At 34.2% G+C, this 13,917-nt stretch overlaps 1 protein-coding gene across 21 annotated transcripts in view; it reads left to right on the top strand.

Moving 5' to 3' along the window:
- MEF2C (myocyte enhancer factor 2C) overlaps nt 1–13,917 on the top strand; it is a 163,079-nt gene that overhangs the window by 59,068 nt on the left and 90,094 nt on the right. The window lies entirely within an intron of this gene.

Below are 13,917 nucleotides of genomic sequence, written 5' to 3'. Positions count from 1 at the left end.
AATTATAGTAGTGCAGGGTCCCAACCATCTCATATGGATCATGGAACCTGCAGAGAAGACGTTTCTGAACTGTGGAAGAGAAGAGTGTTTTGCCTGTTGCTCAGTTACACTGAAGAAAGGTTACACAGTAGCCCTGGGGACAACCACTAGACTGTAATTTCCCCACAAATACAGACGCTCATGTCCTCTATTGTCCCTTTTTGTCTTCTTGGACATACAAATGGGACTAGAACTGATTGATTCATTTTTTTAAATATAGTGTTGTTTCATGTGTAAATTATAATGAATAGGAATTATTTATTGCATCACAGTCAGTATACCATTAAAAAGTAGAGAAACTTTTAGGTTTTCAAGTTTATACTCCTCTAAATTATTGTATATTTTCAGGTACACATGACTTGAGCTAGTTTTGGCTGCATGTTTAGCTAAAGGGTGAATAACATTAAGATTTATGGTGGATTCCTTTAGTGTTTTCATGCACATCGTTTCTTGCTGTGGATCAAGCCAAAAAGCAATAATTGTGTCAATAGAAAACCACTATTTTTTAATTGGCCTATAGCTTGAAATTGAGATTAAGACTGAAATATTGAACATCATGTAACACTGTTTGGACTTTGTTATTTGGACCAGAACCTATTTTGAGTACAGTCAAAAACATATGAATGAGCATTTACACTTTATTACCAACATCAGATAATTTTTAGGTTTATGATATTCATTGTATCTTGTTTTGCTTGTAAAGTTAGAAGAGAATTTTTGCAGGTTGAATTCATGAGCTTTTATTATGCTTTATTAAAAAAAACAGGGATCCAAGATTTTTTAATTTCTATTTTTAATTATTATGGGTAGATAATAGTTGTATTTAATATGGGATACATGTGATGTTTTGATACATGTATACAATGTGTAGTGATCAAAATCAGGATAACTGAGGTGTGCCTACCTCAAGCATTTATCATTTCTTTGTATTAAGAACATTCCAATTCTATTCTTTTAATTACTTTTAAATATACGATAAATTATTATTAACTGTAGTCACCCTATGTACTACAAAATTCTAGATCTTATTCATCTTACCTATTTTTATACCCATTAAACATCCCCACTTTATCCCCTCCCCGCTCCATGCCCAGCTACCGTTCCAAGCCTATGGTAACCATCAGTCTACTCTCTATCTCAGGGGGTTCAATTAAAAAAAAAAAGTTTAGCTCCCGCACAAGTGAGAACATGCAAAATGTGTCCTTCTGTGCCTGACTTATTTCACTTAACATAATGTCCTCCGGTTGGTTTCACCCATGTTGTAACAAATGACAGGAATTCTAGGGATAGAAGAATTTTAAAGCCGGGAGTGGTAGTTCATGCTTGTAATCCCAGCACTTTTGACAGGCAGATCACTTGAGCCCAGGAGTTCAAGACCAGCCTGGGCAACATAGGGAAATGCAATCTCTTATTTAAAAAAGTAAAAAAAAAAAAAAAATTGGTGTGGTAGTGGCACGCACCTGTGTTTCCAACTACTTGGGGATCACTAGGGCCCAAGACGTCAAAACTGCAGTGAGCCGTGATCATGTTACTCCACTTCAACCTGGGCAACAGAGTGAGACCCTGTCTCAAAAAAACAAAAAGAAAAAAAAAAGATTTTTAATATTGTACTTTTGAGCTAATAATTGAATATTTTTTCTTTATTTATATACAGTTGCAGGTACAGTGGCTGTTACTCTCATCCAGGTTAGAAGTCATAATAACTTTAGAAGAAGAAAACTTATTCAAATTCAGCTTAGTTTGACTTACCATTTTTTTAAATTCTGAAGACAGATTTCTTGATTTTATTCTTTAGAATTTAGGATATATTTATTCTTTTCTCCAGTCTTTAGATACAGTAGGCCTGTAAGTTCAACGCTTTTAAACAGAATTAGTAAAATTGAAATCCGCCATGTTTTAATATATATTTCAGTGATTATTTTAGAGGCTATTGACAATTTCAAACATTTTACATATAAATGTTTGTCTTGTGCACCTCTCACCTACTATGAGAGCGGTTTTAAGAGTCGTTTGGGAAAGAGCCTAAAATATGTAGGACACTCCTAATAAACAAAACCAGCAAATCCAAAACAGCATATCATACTGTGTAGCGGCATCCCTAACCTGGGCTTGCTTTCAAGTGTGTATTCACATGTTGCAAAGAAAAATGTTGGCTGCTTTGCCCTCTTTGAAGCTGCCCCACTGTAGACTGTCCAGTAGAACCTCACGCAATGGCTCACTGTCATCTTTTCTTAAAAGCTGTCAAAGACTGCTCTGCCATTGCACTTGTTTATTTAGCTATACACAGAACAAGGTATGTTTTTTCCAGAAAAAGAAATACTGACTTCACGTGTGAAATGAAATATTACAGCACTGATGTGATAAGTTGTATATCATTAAGAAATAAAACTGTTGTGAAATAGAATGGCTGTTTAAATTGAATCTTACCTTTACTTTAGCCGTCTTTCATAGTGGAAGTAGAGAACAGCTCAAATTCAGAAACATCAATACATAAAATAGTTTAGGTGAGAATAAAAGTTGACAGCCTTTTTTTATTTAAAAAATTTTCGGCATTTCCAAGTTTACAAAAACTATTTATTTTTAGTTTCAAGCTTAAACATCATGGATTTCTTAAGCAAGTATGTAAAAATAACATGAATTGTTAATTTATCTTACAGAAATTTTCAGACAACCTAATAAAAGTAATTACCAATTATGTGCCAAGAACTATATATATATATATATAATTCCAATTAATTTTTATTAATAAGTCCCATTTTATGGCTGAATAATTCATTTATTTGTGAAATCAACAAATGTTACTAGACTGCAGTGTACCTATCACTAAGTATTCAGTGGTGAACAAGAATCTCATCCAGTTTATCCTCTGCTTTAGGGGGTCAGCGAGCTTTTCTGTAAAGGACCACATAGTAAATATTTTTAGCCTTGTGAGCCATATAGTCTTTGTCTCAACTACTCAACTCTGCGCTAGTAGTCTGAAAGCCGTATGCAATATGTAAATGAACCTGTGTGGCTGTGCTCCAATAAAGCTTTACGGACAAAAACAGGACATTTGGATTTCACTTGTAGGCTACAGTTTATGGACCCCTGATTGAATTAAACAGACATGAAATATGAAAATATATAACAAAAATTTCACTTATATGTGCTGTGAAAGAATAATAGAAGGTATTTACATCAGGGTTGGAGAAAGGCCTGAGGAAGTGCTAAAAGATGAGTCAGAGTTAGGCAGGTGACAGCATTCCAGAAGCAGTATTTGCAAAGCTCCTTAAGAGAGGAAAGAGCTTGACTGAGGAGCTGAAGGAAGACCAGTGGGACTTGAGCCTGGTGTATGACTGTAGAGAAATGAGAGAAAAGATTGGATAGACAGGACCCAGATCTTGCAAAGTTTTGAAGGTCCTATTAAGTTCTAAATAACTGGCTCAAGATTGTACAGTTAAAACTGGGAAGTGACCAATATCTGAGCCCAGATCTCTCATATTCAACACAAAACAAATCATGCTCTTTAAAATTATGTCATGATGCATCTAGTGTAATATAATAACTAAGAGCATGGTTTTGTGTCATTGCTTTTCCCAAATACATTATATAGCATAATCAAATGGCTAAGAGGCATGGTTTTTAGAGACATACAAACTTGGTTCTTGTCCCACTTCTGCCACTTACTAGCTATATGACTCTAGCAAGTTACTTAGCCCCTCTGAGCTTCAGCAGTACCCTCGTCACTAGAGTGAAGATTAAACAAAAATAGTACCTTTCTCATTAGGTCCTTAAGATAATTAAATGAAGCAGTAAATGTAAAGTTCCCACCACATAATAAGTGCTCAATAAATTTACTTATTAACTATTCCTATTAAGACTCAGGTTCTTTGAACCATTCGCTATTATAGTTAATGTGATTTCTGTCAAAACAACTCTTGTGCTGTGTAGCACAATAAAGAATGTTACCTAAATCTTCATTTCATGAGGGTTTTATCTGAAAAGGGTATTGAGGAGATGGATGGAAAAGTGGAACAGGTAGAGCAGAAACACAAAGGAGCCTTCAGAAGCTAACAAGGGGCTAGAGAATGATACCAGAGCAGGAGCGAGCTGATGCAAAGAGGATAGTTTGTGGACAGGAAGGAAAGATCACACAGGACGTTTGCAGAGAAGGATTTATGACAAAGGATGGGGAGAAGCCGTTTCCTAAATTTTATGCTTGTGGGAACTATTTTCGAATATATGTTACTGACCAAATTATTTTTAACTACTCCTCACCATTTTTATCACTACCAGCTTCCAGCTTATGCTAACACTACAGTTTCAGTCTCTCAATCGGCATTTTTTTTTTACCCTTGAAATACCCCCATCAGTTAGGCAATCATAATCTTACCCTCTTTCACATGGTACCAATTTTTAATCATGCTCCTGAAACAGTTAGAATTTTTTTTTTCTGTGACACTTTTATTGTAGTTTACAATAGCATATATATACAGGCTTAAAACACTCAACAGCAAACTTGTTTTTATGCACAGATGGTTTGGGGAGGGGTTTGTTTCATTTATTTTGTCTTTACATTTTTTTAAATTAACAAATAATTGTACATATTCATAGGGTACACAGTGATGTTTAAATACATACAATGTATAGTGATCAAATCAGGGTAGTTAGCATATCCATTATCTCAAACATTTATCATTTCTTTGTCTTGGAAACGTCCATTATCCTCCTTCTAGCTATTTCAAACTGTAAGATACATTAACTGTAGTCATCCTTTGGTGGTATAGAACACTTGAATGCATTTGTCTTATCTAGCTGTAATTTTGGATCCTTTAACAGTTTTTAAATGAGTCTTGTCCTTATATGACTCTTTCTACAAACAATATATTTAGAAATCTGTTATATTAGGAAGAAAGATATATAAAAATCAGGCATGGTTAACCTAAACCTATTTACTTATATGTTTGTATTTGAAAATTTCAGCTTTCCTACTTTGAAGGATGGGAGAGGTAAACCCAAATTTATTTGTGCAACTTGTTATAAAAAGACATTTAAATATTTGTCAGATAACACAGGGCTTAAAATAGTAGGTTAAGGAAGAAATATATTTAAATGTCTTAAGTTTTCTTTTCTTTCATCAGATCTGGAACACTAATAGTTTTTGCCAGCAAACAAAACTTCATGTAATTATCAGTGCAATAACTGGAGCACAAATTAAAGACAATTAGCAACATTCTCCTGTTAATAGAACAGGAGAATCCCCTTATGACTAAAAGAAATTCAGAGTTCATAGCTGTTACATTTTCTAACTTCCCCTCTTCTTATGTCCCCGTCTCAGTCTCTTTATATGAATTATAAATTATATAAGATGAACTAGGAAAAAAGCTGGAAAAATGTGTTCAGTGTAGATGCAGCTTCTGACAGTTTCTACATACTGATGTGTTTTTAAACTAATCTGGTCTATTCGACACTAAACTGAAAAAAATAGATGTATAGATTCCCTCAAGTGACTCTTTAAAAACAAAAAATTTTACTCCTTACTTTTTCCTGGTTTTCACCAAGTTAATTACAGTTCTAAATTTGGGAGTTACATTCTAATAACCTAATAGAAAATTTTTAAAAGAGAGATATATTCACTCTTTAAATGTGACTAACTGGATAATTGAGAAATACAAATTAATTGCTTCAAAAAAATAATTTTTCGGTGAATTCCAAACCATAAGTTGGAGGATAGAAGATGCAGTCAACGCTGCTAAATGCACTTATTTTGGCCACCTCCACAAACAGAATTTCCAGACTTGCGAGTTTTTCTTTAAATACTATAGAAGAATTATATTTGTTAATCAAGAAATATCTGGAGTCTCTTTCAGACCTAGTGAATAAAAAGTTCAATCAGTGAAAAATTATTGATTTTCCCATTTTTTAATCCAAAATAAGCCTGCGAATACCTCATAATAATGATGATGATGATTGTTTTTTCTTAGTATCATTTCTTAATGGGGAGGACCTACCTGCCTCCCCAACACTTTATTAAAAATTATACTAAATTATAGGGTGTAGTGCTGCATATTGTGGATGCCTTCTTAAAAGCTCCTCATGCGTATAAGTTAAATCATTCTTTTATTAATCTTAAAATTACCAAGGGAAAAGTTTTTATTCAAAGATTTGGAATTGCTGGTGACTGAAGAGGTTGAAAAAGAAAACCGGAAGGGAAAATGACCCAAATAGTACTTCTAAGAGTTTCAAAATTAAAAAAAAAAAAAAAGTCAGTAGGCAGAATGCTCAGATATATGTTTAACAGCTGTGACCTCAGGCCATTCATTTCCATATTATCCCTTAGCATTTTGAAAACAATTCACAAATAGTCTCCCCACCATGTAATGGGATCACAGCAATAGTGTGCCACGCCACACATTTACTATTTATCCCATTTGGTGCATTATAGTTTATATTTATGTCAGCTAGATCTACTCCTTTACTGCCAGAAAGATATTGCTCCAACCCCTGTCAATCTCATTCATTCACTTTCCTTTGGTAGGAAATCTAAGAGAGGCCAAAATTTTCACAAGGAAAAGAGTTAATTGTCTCTTGTAGAATTCTGTCACTCTTCTTTGAACTTGAGGGCCTCAAAGATTTTTATTGTTTCCATTTCTAATTTGTGTATCTCACATAATTTCTACTTAAAACTGTAATTTAAAAAGAATCTAATGCTTTTATTTATTGTATGTCATTTTGTGTAGAAAGTTGACATTGAATGGCCCCTTTCACCTCTGGGAATGCATACACACACCACTCTGTCCAGTCACCTTTAGCTTTGCAAATGCACAAACTGTGTGACATTGTATTACTGAGAAACCAACACTAAAAATAATTACATTATAAATAGACCACATAAACCCAGAAGTTTCTTCCAAACTGTAGATTAAAAGACATGATGCTAATTGTTTCAAAAGCCATGTCCTCCGCAGTCTGAACTTCTTTAACATTTAGTTCAAAATGAAACTACTTCAAAAATTATTATGTAAAAGTATTTTTAAAGTTTACATCCCAATGTATTCTTGTTGAAGGTAGTTTGGAAACTTTTATTTTTTCTGAGGATAATGGCTTTGGGCAAAAATTTTAAAAAATATAAGTAAATTAGACATCATTAAGGAAATAAATTAAAATTTCATAATATGTAATGTGTATTTGTGTTTCTTTTGAAATATGTTGGACCTTTAATAAGAATTAGAGAACCAATCTAAATGTTTGGAAATTTGACTTTTAATTTTAAATTGGAACAGTTTAACTGAAGAAATCACTAACATTTAAATAACATTTCAACAAATGTAACTGTTTGGAAACTATAACGGAGACAGCCTTCTGTCTTGCAAGGATTGATTTGGAAGGCCCTGGGGGAGAAAATATTGGAGTTAGGAGGTAAAACCTAAGCTATTGTGGAAAGGAAGAAGTTACACTCTTCCTGTTATGACAGGAAAATGTAGACAAATGTGCTTCCTGAGCATTTGCTCAGCAGGGAATGAAGTATCCTTTGACCTTTCCCTTAGGTACATTTGGCTTTGTTGAACTAGTAAACATGTTTTTGCCCCCAAAATTTTAATCTGGTTTATTTGATTCTTCTCAGATTCAAATTATATCTCTTATGTAGATGAGATACAGAGAAACAGAGGTATTTATTTTATGACTGCATCTGCAGATTGGATTTAGAATGAAAATCAACCCTTTAACGAACCAGGCAGATCTGAGCAGCACATATAAAAAATGTGAAGCCTGCTGTGTTAGTCCTCTTTTCAAAAGGCAAAACATTCCGAGGCCTTAAAATGGGCCACAGTAAAATCTCTTAAATCCTGAGCAAGTTAATAATTTTCAGTCATCCTTCTTCCTTTTCCTCATGTAGACAAATGTATCAGAATTTAGCTGTCACAAATTTTAAAACTCAAACTCTTGTGATTTTGTTAATAAACACTTGTTTTATTAATGTGCATTTGATTATTTAATTTAGATCTAATTGTGATTTATTATTTTTCATCCAGTGCATAAGATTTAGAGTTTTATTTTGGGATTTGGAATGTTGACTTAGGGTGAGGGATTGGTAGAGTTCTAAATTCCACACTCTAAGCCCCTATTTTAATCCTTTTATCATGTTCAGAATTTTAGGAACTAGTGCTTGAAAATCCTTTGGAAATACTACTATATTTCAGTGAAACGAGGCTCAATTTGCTTGAGGGTAATGAGGACAATAGTCCCCTTTGCAGCAGAACACACTGCTGTCTCATCCTCGCAAGTTATGCTGGAGGGTTACAAGCACGTGGTAGCAGTCTGCTTAAAAGAGTCCCTCGCTGCCCTTTAAAGAGCCTTTCATTTACGATGGCAGGCCCCGTCATTGTATAAAGGAACACTTGTCTAGAACACAAGTCTGCAGAGGCACTGCTTCCTCCCACCGAGAGTAATCATCGGGCCTAAAGCTCACAAGCCTTTCTAATGACAGAGTGAATTAAACAAAATAAAACTGAAGAGGAATACTTTAGAACACTTGTGCCATTACTTACTGTCAGGAACAAGGGAGGTAGAGAAAGAGCATTTAGGAGGGCATTTCCCTTTTTCCCAATTAAAGATTGTCGTTGCAGACTCTTGACTCCAGCCCTAACCCTTTAAACACATAGGAAGACCTGTGGCTCCTGGATTACAGAGTGTATTGTATCTGTGAACTGTCCATCTGTCACTCATTAGTCATTCTGTTTCCTCAACTGGGAGGAAACTGAGAGATTATCTAGGTGGGGGGATGAGGAGGAGGAGTCGACCTGAAATATTTTCACAGAATGAGGGTTATATTTATCATGACTCTATTTGGAGGGAAAAAAAATGATAAAACCTCAAACCTTTGAAAATAGAATTAGCTGGGTATATGAGTCCCAAACACGTCTTAAAACAAAGAAACTACTATTTATGAGTTAAAGAATGGTGAAAATGAAACAATAAAAAATTATCCATTCATTGAGGACCATAATGTTCAACTAAGATTAGGCTAAAAATATTCTGATTGGTGGAAAGAAGTATTTGGGACTCATAGATGAGATTTTTGTCCCTTCTCTTAGTGATATGTCTGAGGCAATTTGGAATTGGGCCTCAATTATTATTATAGATGTGAGTAGCTGCCGTTTCTAACAGTCCTTTTCTATCAGAACTCTTTACTGTAAGGTGCAAGAACTACAATAGTTAATATGGCAGGAAAGTTCTGAGGTGATTTTATGAATGGGGCCGGGCCTGGGAGGATGAGGGAGGGGGCAGTCGTGTGGAGTGGAGAAAGATTATGAAATGCCCTTTCCATTGCACAGTAGTCAAACTAATTTCCCTACCCTGTAGGAAATGATACAGGACTCCTCTGTTTTTAGAACTTGTTATTTACATTGCCTGTGTAAATCAGAGGTCCACCTTTTTTATTCTAACTGTAAGCAGACCTGTATTTACTACCAACTAAAATTCTTCCCATTTTCTGAAATTAAAATAAACATCCATAAATATAGAACTAGTTTGTGCCCACTAGTGCATGCATGTGGTTCTCAGTGGCTGTAGTGGAAATGACCAGAGCATCTGAGGGCAGAGTTGGCTGCAGAGCCTATACAAAAGTAGCTTTGATTTACTGTCAGAACCTAGAAACCAACTTGCTCTCAATTTAGTGTTCTTAGTATTATTTTTTGACTTTAACCTAGAAAGCAGTCCTTACATTAATTAATATGTTATGCATTACTGTGCTTGTACTTATCAGAATTTCTGATGGTTCTTAATGTAACATTACAAATGACAGTGCCTGCACACTGTTCAATAAACAGTTGACTGGGTCGATTTTGAGCTGAACTTCAGCCCCTAAAATCCATAGTTATCTAAAAGAGGGAAGGAACACCAACTAACAGAAAGAAAGATGCATTTTGTGTGAAGAGGGTTGGTTTTCTAATCCATCCAGGCACAAGTTTGGGGACCTTGGATAAGGCAATTCATGTCGTTGTTTACAGTATTCATCTGAAAAATAGGGATGATAAACTGTGCTAAAGAGTAAGTTCAAAGAGATACTGTCAAATGTAGGGAGATAATTTATTATAAAATCTTTGAGCTTCTTAGAAAAAATCATTAAATAAGCAACACTGTTATCTAAAAAAAAAATAAGAAATATGATATGCTTCACTTGCACCAACAAACCCACACATAAAATTTGACCCAGTCCAGTTTTTCTCCTGATTAATTTTACCAAATGTAAGTTTTTACAGTAAGTTAAAATGACACACAAAAAAATAAAACAAGTATGTGAAATTGCCCTCTCTCAGTAGCAAACTTCTTGTTGACATAGTCTGAGCATCCATAGAAATTTATTTTCAGCTATTCATTTTGAATTATGAAAAACACTATAATTCCTCTGTTCATATATCTGTTCATTCTATCAACATATATTTATTTAGCCAAGTATTATTATTGGATGTCACATTACAACAATGAACAAAAGATGGCCCAAGTACTCAAGAAAAGCTAGGATATAGCTGAGAGAGATACTCTAATCTAGACCTAAGTAAATAATGGTAACACAAGCTGACAGTCGGTCCTAGGAGACCAGTCTTTTACAGTATGTTTCAAGGAGCGACCAAGCCTGGTGCATCAGAGAAGATACTACTTGCCTTGTAAAGTGTTTCACAGTTAACAAGTTAGTTTACACTTGTATTATATCCCCTACTTGACCTCTCATAGAATTCTATATGATGCCTATTATTACCTCCACTTTCCAGGTGAGGAAACTGGGGTTCAGGTAAGTTAAGCCATTTTACGCAAGGGCACACAGCTCATAAAAGGCAGAGCTGGGACTTGATTTTCAATTTTTATGTATTTCTTTCTACATCGCACTGCCCCAGTCATGATGCATATATCCTGCTTCTTTAAAATTTCTTTAATAATGTGAATTTTCTATTTTATCAATCTGGATAATTATTTTTCTGTGCATTTTCAGTACATTCATCATTTAATGTTGTCTTAATTCTTTACAGTCTTTTGTGTCTCTTCTAGCCACAAAAAAGTTATTTTATTTCTTGAAATATGGAAATTAGAGGCGATAATGTATTGGTGGAATTGAGTAACTAAAACGTAGGAGATTCTGTAGGGTGCATGCTTGGTGAACCATATTGCCATTGACTCTTAACTCAAAGCTCTGTGATACCTAGGCATAGATTAAGAATATCTAAAAATTAAAATAAATATCTTAAAGGTCTCTAGTTCAACTTCCTGCTTAATTCAGGAACCCCTTCTACACCTTCCTGGATATGCAGCTGTATGTGAACATATTCAGAAATGAGCTGCTTTCTGCTTGGTGAGACTAGGTCCACTCTTAGGCAGTTCTCATCACTAGATTTTCCTTTGTTTTGAACCTCTTTATGATTTTCAACAATGCTTACTAATTTTGCCTCTTCACATGGGCATATGCTTCAGATCTTAAAAAATGTTTAGCATTTCACTTTTAATTCTATTTTTTCTGAGTTATACATTCCAGATTCTCTCAATGGTTCCTCATGCAAAATTGTTCTCAGACCCTACATCAGTCAGTTTACCATCCTGTAGATGCTCTAATTTTGTCAGTGCCTTCTTAAAATGTAACCTTCAGAACTGAATACACTACCAAAGATGGTTCAGACAAACAAAAAGATCAGTAGAATAATTAATTACCACTATAGAACACTAAAACTTTAGATCGTTTTCCAAAATTCTGTAATTTTCTCCAACCTGACCTTTTGTAATTGTTTTTTAAAAATATGAATGTGGACTTTAAAATTACCTCCATTTGAGTCATCTTGATTGTGACCTAGCTTTCTGAAGGCTGTAGAAGGCGCTGTGGATATAGACTCTATCACCTAGTGTGTTTGCTCAAGCACCCAGATTTACGTTGCATGCAGATCTGATAAGCCTGCCTTCTTATATTCCCATCTAAACCAATGAAAAAAATGTTTCCTGGGATGGGAAAAGTACTGAACTCCATGGCACTTTACTAGACACTTTTTGATAAACTTAACATTGATCAATTAAGTCGGCCTCATTAATTATAGTTCAACAGCCATATTTAAATCAGCTAAATTACTACCATCAAGTCTCAAATTCTGCATGAGGATTTCATCACTTTTCCAGATGCTTATTCTTTGAAAATCTGAACTCATCAGAAAGTTGAATACATTTTTGCTGAACAAACTCAGTCATCCTGAACCCATGGATCCTCCCCATTCTTTCTGTATCCTGTGATTGTAAAATTAAATTTTTATCTTCAGACTTTTTCATCTTTCATGATGAGTCATCATCCAGGTGAGGGATAAAAAAGAACAAACTTTTCTCTGAACTTTTTAAAGTATATTTTTCTTGAGGTCTACAGCGTATTTACATATATATTTCTGTCCAGAGATCATTTACCTTCTTTATTATAAATTCCAAAATAGTATAATTACTTTATCTTAAGATATGTGTCACTAATAAGCTAAACGTTGTAGTAAAATAAAGGTATATGTGTTCAAAATCTCTTATTTTTGGGAGAATAAATTATTTAAAAGGCAAGTAAAAAGTGTCTTCTCTAACATAAAATTATACCGAAACATTCAGACTTCAAAATGGAGTATTTCCATTCCATAATCCACTCATTCAACAAAGGTTCATTGAGTGGCCACTGGTCAGAGTCTGTGAGAGGCCTGAGTGAGGGTCTTTGAGGAATTCAAATCTGGCAGAAGGGAAAACCAACTTTGTAATAGTGGAGTAAGTCTGATAATAAAGATTTGTAAGAAGTGCTGGAGGACTGCAGTGAGAAAGGAATGAGTTTTATCTGAATGCAACAAGGAAAGCATCAGAGAAAGAAGTTGGCATTTAAACTAACCCTTACAGCCTGATGGGCGCATCCAGTGGCCAGGTGGAAAAGGAGAGATGGGAGTAATACCACAATCAGCTTTCACTAAATCAAGATTAGAAATAACCAGTAAGGTAGATTTCATTTCATACTCATCTTGACTGAATTTACATCTATTATTATTTTTCTAACTCAATAACTGAATTCACTCAACTCTAGATAAAAATACGAATTCAGATTATTAGACCTGACTGAAAACATAACTTTGTTGGCCAAGTCATGCATTTTGTTCCAAATAAAGAAAATTCCTTTTAAACGTTATGGAATTAAATGACTTTTTCTCCAGCCACAAGGAACTGATATGAACAAGGGAGATATTATTTTATATAATGGAACCCACAGTACCTACCACAAATGTCTGACATAGAGAATATTCAATAAATATTGCTTAGCATAATGTTTGACATGCAGAAAATACTCCATAAAACTTAGCCAAATTATTTTTACACTTTTTGTGAATAGACTTTCTTAAATTTTTAGTAACTGGTTTGTAAGGTGCTGTATATAATGAATGTTTCTTTTCTCAAATTTCAAATTCTAATTTCTGTTTTTCCTTCATACTTAATAGATTCTAGAGCCATTATCAACATAAGATGTATGATATCTGTCCTTATTCTAGGATTTAAAAGTCAGGGCCACTAAAAAACTTAACATACCATCATCACATTTGGGGCTATTTAAAGATGCAAAAAGATAAAGAAAAAACACAAAATAAAAAACTTACAGAGTAGTTCTGCTTTCTACGCTATATCACGCATTAAGTCTCTTTAATTTAATAACATGTTGACTTACGTAAATCCTGGAAAAGAGTGACTCTTTGCCTAACTACTGTAAAAACCTCTTTCTGCCTCACCTAAGGTTCCAAACATGTTATTTAAAAAGATATATGGACTTGTCCCCCATTACAAACTATTATCAAGTTAAGAAAAATGTAATCATCACAATGCATTATTTAAGTATAAAAGCTCAGAATTGAAATCTTT

This window comes from Piliocolobus tephrosceles, chromosome 4 (genome assembly GCF_002776525.5).
Source record: "Piliocolobus tephrosceles isolate RC106 chromosome 4, ASM277652v3, whole genome shotgun sequence".
In the NCBI taxonomy this organism is placed as follows: domain Eukaryota; kingdom Metazoa; phylum Chordata; class Mammalia; order Primates; family Cercopithecidae; genus Piliocolobus; species Piliocolobus tephrosceles.
Note: the sequence above shows the minus strand (reverse complement) of the source record. Positions and strands in the feature narration are given on the sequence as shown.